Raw genomic sequence first — 17,682 nt, 5'->3', positions numbered from 1 at the left:
TAGGTTACCTTAGTGTCTAAGAAAGTTTTTCTTCTTCTACCAAGAGTCCACAAAGTACAAAACTTCCTTTTAGTAGTAATTTACAGTAGTATATATACATAATTGTGAAAATATTGTCTAACAAACGCTAAGTGTGTATATATTTGCAAAAAAAAAAAATCGCTAGTAAGACAATACACACACATTTAGCGTTTGTAAGACAACATTTTTACAATTTCATGTTACACATAGTGTCTCTAAGGCAGTTTTGTACTAGCGAAATTTTTTTGCAAATATTTAATTAAGGTAGTTTGATACAAGCAAATCTATTAGATACAATGCCACGTGTTGTTATTCTCACATCACTTTATTGTTTGTGTCCATGGAATTTGTGACTCATGCAACTGATGTATGCATACAACATCATATTACTTGTAGTTCTATACAAACCACTTTTCGTCGGTTACTTGTGCATAATTCTTGTGCATTTGTAGAGCGTCATATGCAATGAATGTATTCTGTTTTACCACAGCTCGTGTGGTTAGGGGACAATATGACAAATTTGGTGATGGCATTGTGTGCATCATATTCATTGGCTACATATGAATGCTTCTCGCATGCAACAAAGGTGGTTCTACTTTTCTAAGTGGTGGCATGCCTTCCGTTCTCACAACCCATGCAGTCATTAGAAACGCAATGTAATGCCGATTTGTTCAGTCTATTTGTTATCTAAAAGTGATGTCATAAAGTTGATTAAATTGAATTATTTGTTGGTGTATAAGGAAACAATTAAATTGTTGATGCATGAACCCAATGTAAATGGAATTATCTATAAGTGTTCTTTAGTTCAAAGACGAAGACATAGGCAAGGAATCAAAACATATTCAATATTTTTTGTATATAAGGTCTTTTATCCTGACAATATTTTAATAATCAACTTCTTATGAATTAAATAGTATAGATGGTAGTTTCCAAAGCATAACGATTGTCCAAATACTAGAATATCATTTATTCCTTTGTCTAGACATATAGAGGATGTTGAAAAGCTTATGTTAAGCAAGGGTCCAATGCAGAAGTTAGCAATAATTCTCTTTAGGAAGACTGAAAGGTCCAAATGGCTAGAGGGGGGTGAATAGCCTATTTAAAATTCTACAAACTTTATAAGCAAGTGTGTTAGTAAAATAAATGGCGAAGCTATTCTAGCACTAGCACAACTAAGCTATGCAAGCCACCTACACAAATATAGCAAGAAAGCTAAAAACCAAGTCACAACAACAAAGCACAAGTAAAGGCTATCTACACTCCTATACAAGAAGACTAAGCTAAACAAGCTAAACAACTAGCAAGGTATGCAAGTAAGTAAAGGAGTGGGGAGTGATTGTTATACCGACGTTGTAGAGTAGAGATATGACCAATCAATCACTCACAATCACAATCACAAGAGAGAATCCTCGGCAAACTATGACACAATATTTTTTACCGAGGTTCACTTGCTTCTCGGCAAGCTAGTCCTCGTTGTGGCGATACATCCACTTGATGGATCACGAGCTAATTGGCAGTTCAAAGCCAAACCCTTCGCGGGTGCCACACATCCACTCCAAGATGGGGATCCTCCAAGCCACGAGCAATCCACTAGAGCAGCCAATTGCGATCTCCCGTGGGAAAGGCTCAAGAACCCCTCACAAATCACTTGGTGAGGCTCGAAACAATCTCCAATCACGAGCTCAACACCTCCCTTGCACCAAGTCATCTAGGGCGTCGGGAAACACCCAAGAGTAACAAGAAATCCACACTTGCAATCACCACCTAGTGCCACAAGAATGAAATCACAAATGCACAACACTAGGGTTTCCCAAATCCTCTTATCAAAGAGCACCAAGCTATGGGATGGAGAGGAGAGGAAAGAGATGCTCTTGAAGCTCTCAGATCTATCACTAGGGCTCAATCTCTCACTTGAATGGAGCACAAAGCTTAGGGAGTGAGAGAGGAGGAAGGGAAAGCTTTCTCTACTCTTTGGAAGAGCCACCGAAAGTTAGAAAATGTGTTCTATGTGAGGTCCCCGGTTAGAAACAAGGGAAACGAGTATTTATAGTGTGGCACCGGAAGTTCTGGTGCCTGGGACCGGAACTTCCGATCCGACCAAATCTGACCGTTGGAGCATCGGTCTAAGCAGATCTGACCATTGTGAGAGACTCGGACCCATCGACAGTTCCACCGGAACTTCCGGTCAGAGACCGGAAGTGAATCCTGACACGCGAGGCCATGCGCAAAGGCTCCTATACGGACTTCCATTCATGGACCGGAACTTCCGGTTATGGACCATAACTTCTCGTCATGCACCGGAACTTCCGGTCACACACCGGAAGTGATTTCTCAAACGCGAGCGCACCTCTCATAGCCCAACCGGAACTTCCTGTCAGGCTGACCGAAACTTCCGGTCAGGCACCGGAAGTACCACCGGAAGTTCCACCGGAACTTCCGGTCCTCCATTCTCAACACCATCTCAAACCTTGTTAGGTTGCTAACTTTTAGCTCCGAACTCCGAATTCGATGATCTTGGACATTTTGGAAAACTTACTCAGAGAGCTATACAATCCATATGAATACTCAATCCAAGTCATAATGGATTAAAGTAGTATTTCAATTTAAAAGCCATCCTATTGTCCGGAGAACACTGAAAGACTTCTCTCTCTTCACCAAGTTGATCAAAATCAACTCCAACACCTTCTCCTTTGCAAATGTGCCAACACTACCAAGTGTACACCACCATGTGCATGTGTGTTAGCATTTCACAAACATTTTTATAGGCTTTCTCATGCAACTCACCACGTCACTAAGCGCTAGGTATATGAAAATGAGACTCACACTTAGTGGCACTAGATAACCATTGCAATTAAAGATTTCCCCTCTTTATAGTATGGCTATCTATCCTAAATCCAGTCAATCACTTCTCTACTCATCTTAGACCGGCAAAAGCAAAATCCTATGTTTATACCCTTGCCTTGATCACTTTACTCCTTGTCCATCACCATGATCTCCACTTCATGCCTTCTCTCTTTACGATCATGTGTCCACCACTCATGTCATATTGCTCCTTCTTCAAGTGTGTTGCTATGCCTAACTCAAATCACTTGAACACAAAGCATTAGCAACTTGGTGTCATTAATTACCAAAACCAAACTTGGACTTTCAATCTCCCCCTTTTTGGTAATTGATGACAACCATCACAAATATATGAAATGAAATCATAATGAACTTGAATTGCTTGTCCAAAGCATTTTGATCATGAAACCAAGATTTGACAAACACTTCAATTTCAGTTTTGGTAGTACTAGCTCCCCCTACATATGTGCTTCCATGAGTTTGGTTCAAGCTTGCACATATGCACGGATTGGAATTTTGGGAGATTTACTACTACCAAACGATGCTAAGGTATATAGAATGGACCTTTGAAGCGTGATACCAATCAGAGTTGCCAATATACCATCCTTAGCACCAATGTAGCTAGACATACATCAAAAACTCAAGATACCTCGTGAGATCATATTATATGTCTAGATACCACAAGTGAATAATACTTTATGCTAGAATTCAAAACATCATTCAAGTTCTATTTCTAGCAAGCACCAATCAAACAAGAGTAGTGAATTTTAACTTGCAATGCAACACCTCATTATGTTAGTGCACATACAAATGCAACAAATAGTTCATGAGCTTGCTCCCCCTATTTGTGTGCTCCAATTTAAAAGGTTTTCTCTTCTTTATGACTTATCCTTGATTCTCTCCCCCTTTGTGAGTTTATCTTTGTTTCTCTCCCCCTTTGTCATCAATGACCACAAAGGTTCAAATTTTAGTGAGAATTAAGTCAATCAATATGAGGGTCAAATTATGGTTCAATCTAGATCACTTGCCTAGAACATGTAATTCGGTTTGATCCAAGGACAAGCTTTTTCGCACCTCATGAAGTATAAGGGTTATCTTGACCATATTGAATTACACATCATAAGCTCATATTCTAGATTCAACACTAGGCTTGCAAGCTCACTAACATGTCATATGCTACCACTATATCAATCAATCATAGAAACATTAGTGGTACCATACACACATCAAATCCTTTTAATTTTCATGAATGAGCCTATTGTCATGCAAATATGTCTATATGTACTAATCACGTCCTTAGCAAAGTATGAATGCTAAGTTAACCAATTTTACCTTGCTTTGTTGGAGGAGAGGCATGGCATATAGAAATGTAGAGGTGTACTCATCTCAAGTTGGAGAAGTCAAGTATGTTCAATTCATTCCTCAACTTGCAAAATCTCTTCTCATCAAGTGGCTTTGTGAAGATGTCGGCTAGTTGATCTTTGGTGCCAATGCTTTCAATGCTAATATCACCTTTTTGTTGATGGTCTCTTATGAAATGGTGCCTTATGTCAATGTGCTTGGTTCTTGAATGTTGAACTGGATTTTGTGTCATCTTGATTGCACTCTCATTGTCACATAGCAAAGGCACATTCTTGAATTTGATTCCAAAGTCATTCAAGGTAGCTTTCATCCAAAGTAATTGTGCACAACAACTATCGGCACTAATGTATTCGGCCTCGGCGGTTGATAATGCAACACTATCTTGTTTCTTTAGTGACCATGAAACTAGAGACCTTCCTAGCAATTGACAAGTGCCACTTGTACTCATTCTATCAATCTTGCATCCACCATAGTCGGAGTCCGAATATCCAATCAACTCAAAGTTAGACCCTGTGGGATACCATAATCCAACATCATGTGTGCCCTTGAGATACCTCAATATTCTTTTAGTTGCTTTCAAGTGACTCTCTCTAGGTGAAGCTTGGTATCTTGCACATTTGCACACACTAAACATCACATCCGGCCTTGATGCGGTGACATAGAGCAAACTTCCAATCATAGACCGGTATAGCTTTTGATCTACCATGTTGCCACTTGCATCACTACCTAATTGATCATTTGTGCCCATAGGTGTGCTCATTGGTTTAGCTTCTTGCAACCCAAACTTCTTGATCATGTCCTTGATGTACTTGCCTTGACTCACAAAAGTGCCATTCTTCATTTGCTTGATTTGAAGACCAAGGAAGTAACTAAGCTCTCCAATCATAGACATTTCAAACTCATTTGCCATCATTCTTCCAAACTCTTCACAAAAGTCTTGATTGGTTGATCCAAAGATGATATCATCAACATAGATTTGCAACACAAACAAGTCATTGCCTAGTTTCTTGGTGAAGAGGGTAGTTTCAACCTTTCCCATCTTGAACCCTTTAGAGAGAAGGAAATCTCTCAATCTCTCATACCATGCTCTAGGTGCTTGCTTCAAACCATACAATGCCTTCTTGAGCTTGTACACATGGTTGAGTTTCTTGTCATCTTCAAAACCGGGAGGTTGTTCAACATAGACCAACTCATTGATGTATCCATTGAAAAATGCACTCTTCACATCCATTTGATAGAGCTTGATGTTGTGGGCACAAGCATAGTGAAAGCCCTAGTTTGGTTTTGGATAATTGATGAAACCCTAGTACTAACCTCTATACTAAGTGTGTGTAGACTTAATGAGGTTGATACATGCCAAGTGATGGAGCAAGTGATGATCATGGTGATGATGGTGATGACCACAAGATGATCAAGTGCTCAACTTGGAAAAGAAGAAAGAGAAAAACAAAACCCTATGGAGATTAAGGCAAAGGTATTGTTTAGGGTTTTGGTTTTTGGTGATCAAGAGACCATAGAGGGTGTGATCACATTTAGGATAGATAGCCGTACTATAAAGAGGGGAATTCTTTGGCTAAGTGGTTATCAAGTGCCACTAGGTGTCATTGTTCATGTGCATGCATTTAGAACCTAGTGAGCTAACTTAACTCCTTCGAAGAAAATGATTGTGAAAATGCTAACACACATGCACATGTTGATTTACACTTGTGGTGTTGGCACACTTTGAGAAGGAGGTGGAGTTTGAAGGGTAGAGCGAGGATGGGTTCCTATTGCGCCGGTGGGAAGTTTGGAGAAGTCACGGGAGTGTTCCTCGCAGAAAAACACTCACCGGACGCTGACCGTTGAGGCACCAAACACAGAGGCTGTGCATCCGGTGTGCTGTGGTGCTAGGGTTAGGCACCGAACGGTGAACACCGGACGCAGGGGAGCTCCTATTCATGCGTCTGGTGTGAAAGAGCATCTAGGCCCCTAGTAGTTTCGGTGATTAATGACATTATGATTACTGTGACTAACGTGTGTTTTGCAGAGGCAAAGTCATAGGTAAAGTCATGGTTTATAGATACTCGATGGACAGGGATGTACATGCCTACTTAATAGTGGAAATCGTTTCGGTTTTTGAAGGATAGATGGACATCGTCGAGACTAGACTAGGTCTAAGTGCCATATGGTGAAGAAGGGCACTTAGAGTAGTTTAGGACTTTGTTTTCCTTTGACCGTACTATTAAGAGGGGCTTTGATCTAGTAGCTTGACTTAGGCAAGGCCTTAGGTTTAGGTGTGGTGCATACTTGGTAAACCTAGCACTAGGCAGCTCAGAGATAGTCCTTAGATCGAGAGGAGCAAACTTAGTGTCGAAGCGTTCGCGTTTCGACGAAGTTTGGGTGCCCAAAGGGGCACCGGACGCTGCACCGGACGCTCTGTGAGTGCGTCCGGTGAGGTCCTTAGCCGTTAGAAAAGTGCCGTGCTTAGGGTTAGGCACCGGACGCTAGCACCGGACGCACCAGGTAGCGTCCGGTCCCTTACCCACAGAGCTTGCAACGTTCCCCTGAGCACCGGACGCTAGCACCGGACGCACCGGGTAGCGTCCGGTCCCATGCGCAGGGAGAATGTAAAGTTTCCCCGAGCACCGGACGGTGCACCGGATGCTGCGAGTTAGCGTCCGGTGACCTGTCAGAGAAAGCGCAGGTAGCCGTTATGTCACACCGGACGCTCGGTGCAGTGCGTCCGGTGCAACATAATGTGCGTCCGGTGACCCCGTTTTCTGTGGAAAACGGTTGGCCGACCTTTGGACTTGGTGGATAGTATTTATACTCCTCCACCTCGTCCATGAGACTAGCTCTTGCCCATTTGAACATCTGAGAAACTTGTTGTGGAGCAAGAGCGTTGCAAAGAGCCTAGAGAGGATTGAGTTTTGAGTAAATTCTTGAGAGAATCCTCCTCTAGTGAGTTCCAAGAGTCAAGTGTGCATCCACCACTCTCTAGTGCCTTGTTTGGGTCAAGTGAGAGTTCTTTGCTTGTTACTCTTGGTGATCGCCATCACCTAGACGGTTCAGTGGTGATTGGAGGCACGAAGACCACCCGGAGTTCTTGTGGGTGGCTCGTGTCAAGCTTGTGAGCGGTTTTGGGCGATTCACCGCGACGGAGTGTCGAAGAATCAGCCCGTAGAGAGCACTTGGTCCTTGCGCGGACCAAGGGGGAGCAAGACCCTTGCGCGGGTGCTCCAACGAGGACTAGTGGAGAGTGGCGACTCTCCGATACCTCGGCAAAACATCGCCGAGCACTTTCTTCCACTACTCCTTTACTTTCTAGCATTTACTTTGTGCTTTTACATTTTTAGAATTGCCATGCTAGAATAGGATTGGAACTAGGTTGCAAAACTTTTATCCGGTAGCTCTCTAAGTCACACTAGGCACAAGGGGTTGAATTGGAGCTTATAGGTTGCTTAAATTTTTTAGAGAAGCCCAATTCACCCCCCCTCTTGGGCATCTTGATCCTTTCAATTGGTATCGGAGCCGAGTGCTCATTACTTAGGCTTCACCGCCTAGAGAAAGATGTCTAACGGGGATGGACCGCCACCCATGTTCGATGGGAATGACTTCCCGTATTGGAAAATACGGATGGAGTCATACCTTGAGGCATGCGATGTAAAGTGCCTAAAAGCCGCGACCGAAGGGTTTGCCCCTCCGGAAAGAGCCACCGCTCTTACTCCACAAGAGCAAGAAAACGAGAAGTGGAATGCAAAGGCCAAAAACCACATCTTTAGAGGTCTTTGCAAAGAGGTGTTCAACCGCGTTAGGAGCCACAAAACCGCCAATGAACTTTGGAAGGAACTTTGTGCACTCCATGAGGGAACAAAGAGTGAACGCGAGGAACGCTATCACCTAGTGATGAACAAGCTTAATACATTTGAAATGCTTCCTAAAGAAAATGCTAATGAAATGTATTCTCGCTTGAATGTCATTGTAGAGGAGCTAAATGGACTTGGGCTTACACAAATGAGCACGGCGGATGTAGCAAGGAAGATACTATGTGTGCTTCCCATTGAGAAATATGGGCACATAGTAACCGTGCTTCATCAAGGCGATCTTTCCACCGCTACACCAACCACCATATTGGGGAAGATCAATGCTCATGAGATGTACATGCATATGAACCCTCAAGATGGCTCCTCGTCGGCCAAGAAAGAAAAGAAGGACTTGGCTCTCAAAGCTTCTCACAAGGGCAAAGCCAAGAAGATTGAAGTTGAGTCATCAACTTCAAGTGATGATGATGCATCTATTGCCCTCTTGGTGAGAAGAACCACAAAGATGTTGAAGAAGCTCAACAAGAATGGAGTCAACTTTGATTCCAAGAAGAAGAAGTTCTTCACAAGTAGCAAGAGGAAGCCCATCTCCGAGATGGATTGCTACAATTGTGGTGAGCTTGGTCATCTTGCTCATCAATGTCCAAAGCCCAAGAAGGACAAGTACAAGAAGAAGAACAAAGAGCAAGATGACTCAAGTGATGATGAGAAGAATGACAAGAAGCAATACAAGAAGAAAGCTGGCAAGAAGAAGGAGCACTATAAGAAGAAAAATGGCAAGGCTTATATTGTTGGTGATTGGCTCACCGACATTGAAAGCTCAAGTGGTGACTCATCCGACAATGAAAGTGATGATGAGAAGGTTGCCGCCATTGCCATTGATGCTCCATCACCATCATCTTCACCACCATCTACATCCTCTACACACCTATGCCTTATGGCTAAGGGTGACCGGAAGGTACAAAGTGAGGATGAGAGTAGTGAGAGTGATAGTGAGTATGAATCACCTTCTTATGATGAACTTGTAAAATTGCTTAACAAATACACAAAAGTCATAAGAAAGACTAGAAGTGAAAATGAAAAGCTTGAACTTAAAAATGACACACTTCTAGCAAAGCTTAAGTCTAGTGATGAGCTTAGAGATCAAAATGAGATCATGACCACTAAGCTCAAGGAGCTCAAACTCTCTCTAAAAGAGCTCAAAGAAAAACATGATAAACTTGAGAGTGTTCATGATGAGCTTATCACTAGATATAGAGCAATGAAAGAAGAGCTAACAACTCTAAAAGCAAACTATGACAACCTTGAGATTGCTTATGAACTTGCAATTGATGAAACACATGTTGCTACTAACAATGTTGCTAAGCTTGATGTAGCCACATCTTGTGATGACTTACTTGTGGAGAGCACAAGCAAATGTGTTGATTGCAAGGGCAAGAAAGTGGTAGTGGCCGAGAGTTATGAGGACACTATCAAGCTCAAAGATGAGATCGTCATGCTCAAGAAAGAGTTGCAAGAACAAGCCAAGCACAAGAAAATTGTGATTGAGTCACTTGATCAAGACAAGAAGCTTGCTTATGAGAACAAGTTGCTCAAGGAAGAAAATCAATATCTCAAGCTTGGTTTGATGTATGATAAGCAAGAAGAAGATGAGACATTCATCTTGGATGAGTTAGCTAGCAACAATGACCCAATCATCAAGAAGCTAACTCAAGAGAACAACAAGCTCAAGAAAGAGAAGGAACACCTAACCATGGGGTTAGCAAAGTTCACAAAGGGGAAGGACCTTCAAAGTGAGCTTTTTATGAACACCGTCATGAATATGGACAAGAGTGGAATTGGCTACAAGGCTCATCAAACAAAGCTCATCAAGTCTCTAGCCACTCATGATCAAGCAAGCAAGCCAAAGCCAAAGAGATGTTTTGAGTGTGGTCAAGAAGGACACTTTGCTCATGAGTGTAAGGCACCACTACCACCACCCTTGCCCAAGCATGCAAGACCATTTGCCTTCAATGCTCACTACATTGTAAGGAAAGACAAGAGTGGCAAGGTCAAGGTTAGCTTCATGGGGCCGCCAAACAAGCAAAGGCCAAAGAAGATTTGGGTGCCAAAGCAACTAGTAGAGAAGGTCAAGGGCCCTAAGCAAATATGGGTCCCTAAATCTCAAGCTTGATCTCTTGTGTGTAGGTGAACTACAAGACCGGTGGATCACATTGGGTAATTGATAGTGGTTGCACTCAACATATGACCGGAGATCCTCGGATGTTCACCTCTCTTGATGAAGATGTTGACAACCAAGAGAAGATCACATTTGGTGACAACTCAAAAGGGAAAGTCAAGGGACTAGGAAAAGTTGCTATTTCAAATGACAACTCCATCACCAATGTGCTCTATGTGCAATCTTTGAGTTTCAACTTGCTCTCGGTTGGACAACTTTGTGATCTTGGTTTTGAATGCCTATTCAAGAAGAAGGAAGTAATTGTGAGCAAGGAAGATGACAATGAAGTGATTTTCAAAGGTTTCCGGCACAACAACTTATATGTAGTTGATTTCTCATCAAATGAAGTTGATGTCAAGACATGCTTATTCACCAAGACTTCACTTGGGTGGTTGTGGCATAGAAGGTTAGCACATGTTGGAATGGGCACACTCAAGAAGTTGATGAAGAAAGAATTGATTAGAGGCTTAAAGGATGTGACATTTGAGAAGGACAAGCTTTGTAGTGCATGTCAAGCGGGCAAACAAGTGGCAAACACTCATCCAACCAAAGCCTATCTCTCTACTTCAAGAGTGCTTGAGCTACTTCACATGGATTTGTTTGGACCAACCACATATGCTAGTCTTGGAGGCAAAAAATATTGCTTGGTCATAGTTGATGATTTCTCCCGGTACACTTGGACATTCTTCTTGCAAGACAAGGCCGAAGTTGCATCAATATTCAAGAAGTTTGCAAAGAATGCCCAAAATCAATTTGATGTGAAGATCAAGAAAATTAGAAGTGATAATGGCAAAGAGTTTGACAACACCAACATTGAAGAGTATTGTGATGAAGTGGGAATCAAGCATGAGTTCTCCTCAACATACACACCACAACAAAATGGGGTTGTAGAAAGAAAGAACCGGACATTGATCACTTTGGCAAGAACAATGCTAGATGAGTACAACACTTCGGAGAAGATGTGGGCCGAGGCAATCAACACGGCATGCTATGCTTCAAACCGGCTCTTTCCACACAAGTTCCTAGAGAAGACACCATATGAGTTGCTCAATGGGAAGAAGCCCGATGTCTCATTCTTTAGAGTGTTTGGGTGCAAGTGCTACATCTACAAGAAGCGCCAACACTTGGGAAAGTTCCAAAGAAGATGTGACATTGGCTACTTGGTTGGCTATTCATCAAAGTCCAAGGCATATAGGGTCTTTAACCATGCCACAAACATGGTTGAAGAAACATTTGATGTTGAATTTGATGAAACTAATGGCTCCCAAGGAGCAAAATCTTGATGATGTAGGTGGTGAACCATTGAGGGATGCCATGAAGAACATGCCGGTGGGAGACATCAAGCCTAAAGAAGATGATGATGATGTGCAAGTCATTGAGCCACCATCCACCTCACAAGGTCCACAAGATGAAGACAAGGATGTGAGAGATGCCCATGAAGACACTCAAGTCACTCATGAGCAAGCGGTGGCACAAGCACAAGATGTTGATGTGCCCCAACCAACCCCTCAAGTGGCACCAAGAAGAACATCACATCTCCTCCAAGATCACTCTCAAGATCTCATCATCGGGAGTCCATCACGTGGTGTAACTACTCGTTCTAGACATGCTTTATTTATTGAACATCACGCTTTTGTGTCTCTTGAAGATGAACCAAAGACTATAGAGGAAGCTCTTCGTGATGCGGATTGGATCATGGCCATGCAAGAGGAGTTGAACAACTTCTCTCGCAATCAAGTTTGGACACTTGAAGAGCGACCCAAAGATGCAAGAGTGATTGGAACAAAGTGGGTCTTCCGGAACAAGAAGGATGATCAAGGCAAGGTGGTGCGCAACAAGGCAAGACTTGTGGCAAAAGGCTTTTCACAAGTGGAGGGTCTTGACTTCGGTGAAACTTTTGCACCGGTGGCAAGACTTGAAGCAATCCGTATCCTACTTGCATATGCATCTAGTCATAATATCAAGTTATTTCAAATGGATGTGAAAAGTGCCTTTTTAAATGGTTATATTAATGAGCTTGTCTATGTTGAGCAACCCCCCGGTTTTGAAGACCCTAGGTACCCCAAGCATGTCTACCTGTTGTCCAAGGCTCTCTATGGTCTCAAGCAAGCTCCTAGAGCTTGGTATGAGAGACTTAGGGACTTCCTCATTGAGAAGGGCTTCAAGATTGGGAAAGTTGACACAACACTCTTCACCAAGAAAATGAATGGGGAAATCTTCATTTGTCAAGTTTATGTTGATGATATTATTTTTGGCTCTACTAATGAAGATTTTTGCAAGGAATTTGGTGATTTGATGTCAAAGGAGTTTGAGATGTCCATGATTGGCGAGCTATCCTTCTTCCTAGGATTTCAAGTCAAGCAAATGAAGGAAGGGGTCTTCATCTCTCAAGAGAAGTATACTCAAGATCTTCTCAAGAGGTTCAAGATGATAGATTGCAAGCCAATCAAGACTCCCATGGCATCAAATGGGCATCTCGACTTGGATGAGGGAGGTAACCCTATTGACAAGACTCTCTATCGCTCCATGATAGGAAGTCTACTCTACCTCACCGCATCTAGGCCCGATATAATGTTTAGTGTGTGTATGTGTGCTAGATATCAAGCAATGCCTATGGAATCTCACTTGATTGTGGTCAAGAGAATTCTTAGGTATCTAAAATACACACCTTGCCTAGGCTTGTGGTATCCCAAAGGTGCAAGATTCCAACTTGTAGGCTATTCCGATTCGGATTATGCCGGGTGCCGGATTGATAGAAAAAGCACATCCGGAGGGTGCCACTTCCTAGGTAGATCACTTGTCTCTTGGATGTCAAAGAAACAAAATAGTGTTGCCTTGTCAACGGCCGAGGCGGAATACATAGCCGCCGGTGCTTGTTGTGCACAAATACTCTACATGAAACAAACTTTGCTAGACTATGGAGTAGTACTAGACAAAGTACCTTTGTTGTGTGACAACGAAAGTGCCGTAAAACTTGCAAACAACCCGGTTCAACACACCCGCACAAAACATATTGACATCCGCCACCACTTCCTTAGGGATCACGTTGCTAAAGGTGACATATCTCTAGAGAATGTGGGAACGGAAAATCAATTGGCAGATATCTTCACAAAACCCCTAGATGAAGCTAGGTTTTGTATGTTGAGAAATGAACTTAATGTGCTTGACATGTCCAACTTCACTAAAAGATAAAAGTTGTGTGTTGAATCTTGTAAATAACTTTTGCTTTGCATATCATGCATATCAAAACTAAAAATATAACTTGCATATAGGGCTTGTCTAACATGGTTAAGATAACCCCCTTGTGTGTGTGAAAAAGCTTAACCTTGGATCAAACTTGACAAGTTTAGTTTACTTTCAAGTATTGCACTTCAACTCATATCATGTGCATGCTTGTTAGTTGTCCGTTTCTTTTCGGTTATTCGTTGAGCATCCGCTGTGTTCGTCCATAGATAGGGGGAGCATTCAAAGCTCATTATGTTTCAAACCCCTAGCTTTATGGCCATACGATGCTCCTTGGTGATTTTCTCGAACTATTTTCATAAAAACTACTAAGCCTATGGCTAAATATTTGTGAAAATTTGAGGGTTTGAGAGATGTCACTCATACCAGTTCCTTTTGGTGTTTATTTGTGTGTTTTTGGAAATGGAACTTGGTTGGGTCAAAGTCGGACGTGGTGCTTAGTTGAAAAAGTGCTCAGAGGAGCACCGGACGATGCACCGGACGCTGCCACTGAGCGTCCGGTGCGGTGAGTGCGCCAGACTGCACTCACCGGACGCAGGAACAGTATCACTGTAGCGTCCGGTGTGGTGCGTCCGGTGCTCACCTGGCGTGACCCGAAGGACCGGACGCTAAAGCCAGCGTCCGGTGCCCATCGTCCGGTGCAAAGCCAAAATGCAAACCTCTCTGTGCATGAGTCCGGTGGTCACCGGACGCGTCCGGTGCCACATTAAGAGCGTCCGGTGACCCCGCGGCGGGCGGATATAACCCGCGCCCAGGGGCTTCGAGCGGCCGTTCTTTCCTTCCTCCGCCGACATCACCCGAGCCGCCCGTGCCCTAACGCCCTAGAACCGCCGCCGCCGTCGTCCGTGCGTCGACTCCCGGCGCCCTTTGGATCTTCCCCGCGCCAGATCTGCTCTTGGAAGCTCTTCCCTTCCTTCTCCTCGCCTGAGCCTCTCTCCATTGCAAAGCAACTAGGGTTTGGGTAAGGTTCTTGAGCAATGCCTTTAAGGTGCTTGGTCTTTTGTTTCAAATGGATTGGAAAAAGGTTTTTGACCTCGATCTTCTCCGTTTCTCCGTTGCAGCACCTTGAGGAGTGGTTCCGCGTTCTCCGGTGGTTTCCGATCGCGATTTGTTAATCCGGAACGTGTCTCGTCCGTGGATCGTAAGTCGTTCGTGCCCTTATCTCATCTATTCTTGCGATCCATAGGCTTATCTCATCTCTAGTCGATACAATTGCTTATATAGACCTTATCCTATCAATTCTCTGCAGTACATTGTTCTCCAATGCTAGTGAGTTGCTTGTCGGACGCTTAATTTGCTATGGCTCGTACCAAGAACGTCAGTGGACCGACAGCCGGCTCAGGAGGTTCCCCAGGAGGCGATGGTGGAGGTGATCCTCCTCGTCGTTTCTCAGCTGCAGAGAAAGGCAAGGGAAAGAAGCTGGCCACCAAGAAACGCAAGGCCAGTGACAGAGATGCAGAGGTCGCAGAGGCAGTTGCAGCAGCAGCTGAGGCAGCCGAGAGGGGTGGTCGTTCTGGTTCTCTGAGGATCGGGGATGATCTTACGCCACGTCAGAGGCGTGCAGTGCTTGAGGCAGAGGCTTTCCATGGATCCCCTCCAGGCACCGTGACGATTGGAGGTCAGAGGGTTAGGCTTGTGGTCAGGGATCCAGCTCAGGAGGATCCAGACACCGAGACAGAGACCCAGGCAGAGGGTCCAGCACAGGAGCAGGAGCAGAAGCAGCCACTCAGGAGGTCGACTCGTGCACGTACCCAGGCCGTTCCTCGGACCGGCACGCCGGGTCAGTCCACTTCCTCAGCTCGTGCTACACCAGCGAGAGGTACTCCAGCTTCACGCCCGAGGCCAGTCAGGATCCACAGGGATCTCTCTCTTGTGTCAGCCAGAGAGATCTAGCAGCTGAGGTTTGTTCCGTTTCCCACCTGGTTTCCAGCTGCCAGGGATCCTAGAGCCGGTGCCAGGTTCTACACAGTCATCCAGGAGGACATCTACGAGGCACTGGTTCGCTCTCAGGCTCAGTTCAGGGAGCACAGAGTGATCGACCTGGAGATACTGGAGAACGTGGTTGGAGCTGATATTCGTCAGTATTTCACTTACCTCCACGGACTCCCAGAGCTGCTAGCGCTCCCCGGTACTTATTGTGAGCAGTGGGTCAGAGAGTTCTATGCGTCAGTGTGGATTTCTCCAGATCACACCTATATCCACTACGCACTGGCGGGGACAGACTACAGAGTGACAGCTCAGAGGGCTAGAGAGGTGCTTGGACTGCGAGCCTCTCCCACCAGGATTCACCAGCTGTGCTACGGGAACGTGGATCCTCCTCGTCGTCCTCACGGTGGTGAGATACCACCGGTTGACTTCGTGGCTCCATGCTTCCGTGCACCCTTTGGTGAAGGCTCCAGCAGGACAGTGGCAGACTTGACTCGCCCAGCCAGGATCCTCGACTTTGTGTTGAGGAAGACTCTTCTGCCCAGGACAGGCTACAGAGACGGATTCACTCGTATGCAGCAGTGGCTCGTCGCTCACCTTATCTCCCAGACGCAGTTTGATTTGTGGGATTTGATCGTCTCCGAGATTGAGGACACCATTTCAGAGAGCTTCAGGGGCCGGCGTCAGTTGCCCTACGCACATTGGATCACCTTGCTTATTCTTCGTGCTAGGCCACTACCCCTGCCAGCTCACTTGCAGAGGGAGTTGACAGAGTCAGACACCGTCTTCCCCCACTACGACCCCTGGCAGATGTTGAGAGCGCACCACGACCTTCGCGGTGCACCTCCTCCTCGTGCTCCACGTGGACCGGTGCCCCCGCCTTCTCCTAGGGGCACCCGCAGTACAGCAGCTGTTGCAGAGACAGAGGAGCAGCAGGACATAGCTATTGGGGCGTTTGCAGATGCAGAGGCAGAGGGCGAGTTTGACTTCGCCTCAGACAGTTCAGATGACGACTATCAGCCGCCAGTGACAGATCTCCCTCCCAGAGCACATGACCACGAGGCAGGCGGTTCTTCGAGTGCTTCAGACCCCGCCCTGCTTGCTATTCTAGAGGGGATGAGGGCAGATCAGCGCCGTGCAGCTGAGGAGCAGGCGAGGCGCGACAGGGATCAGGCTGCCATCAATGCAGCCATGCAGGCCAGGCAGGATGAGCTCCAGCGTCAGCTTCTCACCTTTCGGGAGCAGCAGCTTGCCTTCCAGGCCCAGCAGACAGCGATGATGGCCGCCCTCATGGCCGCCTCCGGGATTCAGCTACCGCAGATACAGCTCCCAGGCACGTCGTCAGTCAGGCCCCCTACTCCTGCGCCCCAGACTCAGAGCCCGTCACAGCAGCCGCTCCAGCTACCAGCTCAGAGTCAGCCGTTCTCGACGCCACAGCACCAGGTCTCTCAGGGTGCTATCTCTTCAGGCTTTGAGCAGGTACCGCAGTTTACCCCTCTCCGCTCAGGCTTCACCCCTCAGTCAGCTTCAGCGTCACAGCTTGTGTGGGACTCGCAGACAGATCCGCACCTCAGCTTCACCTACAGTGCTCTGACTAGTGACCCTACGCCTCCTCCTCTGCAGGCTCCTGCAGTCTTTACGGCGCCAGTTACCACTACAGAGCTTCTGTCGTCGTCAGTAGCGTCGTCCGAGCAGCTTGCACCGTCTACTACCGTTCCAGAGACGACAGCTACAGCGACCGAGTCCGTGCCAGCCTCGTCAGCCAGACTTGAGCAGCCAGCACAGCCTGTGACAGCGCTAGAGCAGACCCGGACCGCTTCTCCAGCACCTGCAGCTTCAGAGGGTCACTCCACCTCCTCCGCCTCGACGGCCGATACTTCAGATGATGCAGCTCACTTCGTGGCCGCGCCGAGGGACTCTACTGCTCCGCCTCCTCCACCGTCTTCTTAGGTTTTTGGTGCTTGATGCCAAAGGGGGAGAGAGTGCGTATGAGAGAGTTAGGGAGAGATAGAGTTAGGGGGAGCTAGAGAGGGAGTTTATTCTTTTGAGATACTCTTTTTGTGCTACTTCATCATGCATCATGTTTATCTTTATGCATTGCACTTGTGTGAGATACTCTGTTTATGAGACATGATTTGTGCTTAATGTGATATCTTAATGTCATGTGTTTTGGCTCATATTATCTTTGCTTCCGCATTTCTACTCCGTGTACTTATGAGCCTTATGTTTATATCCTATTGTATATCACTCACATATTTGGATGCAGGGTAT

Source organism: Sorghum bicolor, chromosome 8 (genome assembly GCF_000003195.3).
Source record: "Sorghum bicolor cultivar BTx623 chromosome 8, Sorghum_bicolor_NCBIv3, whole genome shotgun sequence".
Taxonomy (NCBI): domain Eukaryota; kingdom Viridiplantae; phylum Streptophyta; class Magnoliopsida; order Poales; family Poaceae; genus Sorghum; species Sorghum bicolor.
This window is presented reverse-complemented; position numbering follows the sequence as displayed.